The 6000-nt window shown below is 37.3% G+C and overlaps 1 protein-coding gene across 1 annotated transcript in view; it reads left to right on the plus strand.

Annotated features, from left to right (window-relative positions):
- Positions 1–6000, plus strand: part of LOC110315985 (contactin-4) — a 394588-nt gene that overhangs the window by 248991 nt on the left and 139597 nt on the right. The window lies entirely within an intron of this gene.

Below are 6000 nucleotides of genomic sequence, written 5' to 3' on the forward strand. Positions count from 1 at the left end.
TATTACAAAAAAGAATTTAAAATAGTATCAAAAATCAGTGGGTATATGTCAGTTGCTGTTTTGCAACCAAATGGCAAAGCTAGATAACATTTTCATTTTCAATTAAAATTTTTAAATGATTATAATGTAGATAAACAGTCAAAGAGAGACACTTAGAGATGAACAAACATGTTACATGTGCAGAGCCTTTGAATTCATTATTTTGAGTGTCATTGCCATTTCCTGATGGAAATTAAGCATCACAAATGTACCCTTCATTTGACCAGGTGGCCTCCATGCCTCTAAAATGAATGGGAAATCTGGGAATATAAATTATAATCATATCATAAACATCTTCCTCTTAACCTTGGCAGTCATGTAAAATAGTGCATTTTAAGCTTATTTTGAAGGTTAAGCAGGAAATCTTGTCTTGAATAATTAATGTATCAACAGAAACCTATATTGCTACTGCTAGCAGGTAAGTGATTTGGCTAATTGACTCAATTGAAAATTTGTTACCTATAAATTGTCTTTTGGCTGAAGTTATGTTTGTAGATATTATTATGTAGAAATTGGTGAGGTGTTTACCATCTAGTTCAGCCAGATGTAGAGAGCCCTTGAATTAAATGTGGAGGATCATAGGAGCTGACCCTCCATAGGCCTCCAAATAGCTGATGATCTTCTCTAACTGCTTTGTAATGGCACCAGGGATTTTAAAGCTTAGAAATCTGGCACGCTTTACATAGAATGTACCTTGGTCCTTTATGCCTCCTGCTTCAGTTTCTCTTTGATAGTCCATGCCCTGAAAACATAACTGATGGCTACATTGTCTATACTGTTTTGCTGTTTAGAAAATACTTCACAATCTGTTTTTTCACTTAACCATTACACAAACCCATCTTTATCATCCTATCCTATATTGTACAAATAAAAATTGGGTATGTCAGAGACAGGAAGGAACTTCTGTCAGCCCATGATACTCAGGGTCAAAGTTAGGACTAAAAGCTCAGATTTAAACTTCAGGTCTTAAGATCTATTCACTATATCACATCATCATTGTCATTTGAAATGAGTTTCACTAGGAAACAAATGAATAGATCTTTAATAATGGAATATCTGACATCTTTGTGATATTGCAAAGCCTTTTGGGAGATGCTAGGGTATGTGCAGAAGCACCCATTTAAATACAGTTTCACTACCATGGTGAAATGTGTATAAAATCTTTCCTACATTATTATTATTATTATTATTATTATTAAGATTGACTTTAATCCAATAAAAAAAACAGTTTTCCTCCTTCCATTGTGCTGTTCTCTTCTCTTATTCTCAAGACTAACCAATTTTGTCGTATATCAACTAATAGAAGTTTGTCACCATAGTGCTAATGGCTATAAGCATCCGTACTTGGAATCCATGTTGATTTCACATAAATACCTTATTTTCCTTTAAAATTCAATTTTCTTGGGGTTGGATAGATTGCTCAGAAGAAAAGAATATTCATTTCTCTTTGAGAGGACCAGAGATTGCTTCACATCACACGTTATGCAGCCTACAAATGCCTGGACCTCCTGCTCCAGGACACCTGCTTGTGCGCACACACGCGCGCACACACACACACACACACACACACAAAGAGAGAGAGAGAGAGAGACAGACAACAGACAGACAGACAGGCAGGCAGGCAGGCAGGCAAGCAGGCAGGCAGGCAGGATAGAGGGGAAATTCTAATCGTTATGGCTGTGAGGAATGGAATGTAGCTTAGATTTTAGAAACCTTGTCTGTGTTCAAGGCCCTAGTTTTAATTCCCAGCATTGAAAAATAATCTATTTTCCATTAAGTCAGAATATACATAAACTATGTATTTGAAGAGTAAACCCAGCTCATGGAATGAAAGGCTCCCCAGAGTGCTTCTTACCTGCCTCATAGGCCAATAGAAATTCCTAGCAGGGTCAAAAGTCTGCAACAAGCAGAAGCAAATCAAAAAAACATTTTCCATAATCAATGTCAGGAGTTCCTGGTAACCAAACCTTGTTCCTCTGAACCTGAGCTAGGTCTTATTAACCTGGCTAGATTAACATGTCCCAGGAACTAAAGGCTAGCTTCCCTTCCATCTTTCTTCCATTTAGCTGAGTGTTTGAATACAACAATCATTTATGAAAAAGCAGTAATTGTTTGATGTCCTCACATATCTTCCTGCCCTTATCCTGAATGTGTCTTCTCCCTTCAACTCAAAAGTGTAAGTATGATGTAGAATATTTTCTTTTTCTCCCTCTGAAAAAAAGAAAAGGAGATTTTGAAAGCTACAAGTTTTTCAAAAGCTGTGTTGCTTCACCCCATCTTTTCTTAGCAGCTACTGTGCATGCATTATCACTGCACCGACCCATGAGGATTAAGGACAATGACCAACAGAAATGATCTATATGATTAGAACTGATCAGTGGACCAGCTTGAAAAAGAAATGTAAAAATGTTAGGTAGCCAGGAACGACCAGTTTAAAAGCTGATATACTATGGATGGTAAGAACTTAAAAGCAGCACTTTGGATGATGAAGTATTCAGAGGTGGTATTCTGAACTCATTCACGATGCAGTGAAAATACCAAATATGAGAAATTATGCTATGAAGTACAGGATATGCATACTCATATGGAGAAATACTGAACATGCATTAGTAGTTTGCAGACCCTGCTCAGTTCTAAGTGGTCTGAAATAGAAAGAATTTGGTACAAACTCACTCATCAATATACTCATGTGTTTCTAATATCAGCACACAAAGAAGAAAGGCATACAATTAAAACAAACCTCAAAATTGCCTTCAAGTGTGTATACATATTCCCATTAGATGCAGTCATATCATTTTTCCTCCTAAGCCTGAAAAACAAAACAAAACAAAAATAGCAGTATTTTATTATTACTTTAACTGAGCACCTGAAGAAGGATGTAGATTGGACTTAGAATTGATATGTGAAAAAAATAGAGACATTCAGGTGTCAGAACAATGGTGAAATACTCTAGCTGCATGAAGCTAGTAAGAATTCAGACTAAGAAAACAGGAAAATCTAGATTGGTTCCCCACCTCTAACACTGTATGGGAAACTTACCCTGAACACTGCATAATGGGCTATTTACATGGTTGCTTCCTCTCACAGGCATGCCAACTTTCTCCATCATGTGGCCTCTCTGAAACTCATGGTTTTCTTCCATAAAGGGAATGCTAACAATATCAATAGCTTATGTAAGGATTGCTGTAGAGAAATGTCTGCCTATATATTTTCTTCCAACTATAAAAGTAAGACATGCTTTCTTGAAGAAAAAAAAAAGGACAGTAGGAAAGATCTAAAAAAGAAATATCGTAAAGGACAAAAAAAAAATCTTGAGATTAAGCAAGCACTCTAATGAAAGACAGAGGGATAAAGTATTAATTTTAACAATTATGTGGTAAATGAAAGGCACCAGTGTACACACTACACTATGAGAGCAATATGTAACCCATTCCGGGGTACACAGTAGGCTCCCCAAGAGACATGGCAGCTGAGCCAAGTCTTGACAGATGGTCGATAGTTAAAGAGGCCAACAGAACTGGCAAAGACTTTTATGTATCAGAAGCAGCAAAGCCGAAATTTTCATGGATATGCAATAGACATGGAAACATGCCACATATCAAGGTTGTCAAATATAAAATGGGGCATGGGAGGCTAAGAGGCTATGGGAAAGGGTAAAGGTTCAATCAGCGAGGGCCTTGTTTGACAGGATAATGAGACTGAGTTAATCTGTTGGTGTCTGATGATTTCAAAGGGTCTTAAGCAAGGGAGTAATATAAACCAGTTCTACATATTTAAAATTGATTGCTGAGACCTCATGTCAGTGTGTGCATTGGAAGTATTGGTATAGCAGAGTCCGGAAAAAACATTTAAGAGGACTATTTAATATAATAGACAGGAAATAATAACACAGAGACCAAAGATTGAGATGGTAGAATTAGGGGAGACACACTTAAAAAACAGTGATGTAATAAAAATTTTCAGGGGCAATCAATGGTTTGGATGAGGGTTGGGAGAAAATGAGAGTATGCTGGTTCTCAAGTCTAATGTCTTAAACAATATAAATTAGTGCCTGAGTGTGGAAGCAGGCTAGGGTGAGAGAACAGAAGCTGGCAGGCTTAATCGAAAAGATAGTGACTTTTATTATTTCTCTTGTACACCTGGATACTTATGAGTATGAAAGTATTAAAACCTTGTGAAGGTCATAAATGCAAACCCCATTACCTCATGCAGTCTAGGATATACAGTCACCTCCTTTGTAGATAATTCTCACAGAGATATATGTGCCAGACAGTTGAGTATTTGAGTGTATCATCTGAACAGAATTAAAGATTTACAGAAAGGAGAAAGATGAATAAATCAGAGAATTCAAATCATGTAAATGTACCATATTGTCTCCTAAAGAGGAAAGAACAGCATGTCAATAACAGGCCAAGGGCACCCAAGAGAATGCCAGTGTTGAAAGACCCCTTAAAGCAGACAGAGAGGGAAGAAGAGAAAGTCAGAAACAGGAGAGAGTCAACATACACAGTTCAGGTGGTGACTGAAGACATCCATTGAAATAGAAAAATCAGCTAAAGTAACTATTGAAAAAATGCCCAATAGATCTGACAACATTCTATTGGTTGTTTTGTTGTTGTTTTTATTTTTTTCATCAGAGTGATTTTTGTGCCAAGAGCAGAGGTCAGTATCCAGATCCTGTGGGCAGAAAAGTTAGTGGGCAATTGGGAAATAGAAAAGGCAATGTCATAGCTAAAAGAAAGAAGAAAAGAGGGGCATGGAGCTAAAGAAAAGTGAACCAGAACTATTTTTTTTCAAGTTGGCAGACACTTTTATCATTTTCTTAGGCCAAAGACCAAGTTCAGAGGTATATTTTTATTCATTAGTAGTACCATCCAAGCCAGTGCAATTTTCACTCAATTAAATTAGAATGAATAGTATTTATTCAGTGAATACATTTTTTTTTTTTTTGGTTTTTCAAGACAGGGTTTTTCTGTGCAGTCCTGCTGTCCTGGAACTCACTCTGTAGACCAGGCTGGCCTCAAACTCAGATATCTGCCTGCCTCTACCTTACAAGTACTGGGATTACAGGCATGCGCCACTACTGCCCAGCAAAACGTTTTTCTAACTGGATCAAAGAACTCCACATAAAACCAGAGACACTGAAAAATATAGAGGAGAAAGTGGGGGAAAAGCCTTGAAGAAATGGGCACTTGAGAAAAATTTCTTAACAGAATAACAATGGCCTGTGCTGAAAGATCAAGAATCGACAAATGGGATCTTGTAAAATTGCAAAGCTTCTGTAGGGCAAAAGATACTGTCAANAAGANAAAAAGGCCACCAACAGATTGGGAAAGAATTTTTACCAATCCTAAATCTGATAGGGGACTAATATCCAATATATACAAAGAGCTCAAGAAGCTGAACTCCAAAAATTCAAATAATCCCATTAAAAAATGGGGTACAGAGCTAAACAAAGAATTCTCAACTGAGGAGTACTGAAGGGCAGAGAAGCACTTGAAAAAATGGTCAACATCATTAATCATCATGGAAATTCAAATCAAAACAACCCTGAGATTTCACCTCACACCAGTCAGAATGGCTAAGATCAAAAATTCAGGGGACAGCAGATGCTGGCGAGGATGTGGAGAAATATGAATACTTCTCCATTGCTGGTGGGATTGCAAGCTTGTACAACCACTCTGGAAATCAGTCTGGTGGTTCCTCAGAAAACTGGGCATTGTACTATACCGGCAGATCCAGCAATACCTCTTCTAGGTATATACCCGGAAGATGTTCCAACTGGTAATAAGGACACACGCTCCACTATGTTCATAGATGCCCTATTTATAGTAGCCAGAGGCTGGAAAGAACCCAGATGTCTCTCAACAGAGGAATGGATACAGAAAATGTGGTACATTTACACAATGGAGTACTACTCAGCTATTAAAAACAATGAATTTATGAAATTCTTAGGCAAAT

The sequence above is a fragment of the Mus pahari genome, chromosome 2, assembly GCF_900095145.1.
Source record: "Mus pahari chromosome 2, PAHARI_EIJ_v1.1, whole genome shotgun sequence".
Lineage (NCBI taxonomy): Eukaryota > Metazoa > Chordata > Mammalia > Rodentia > Muridae > Mus > Mus pahari.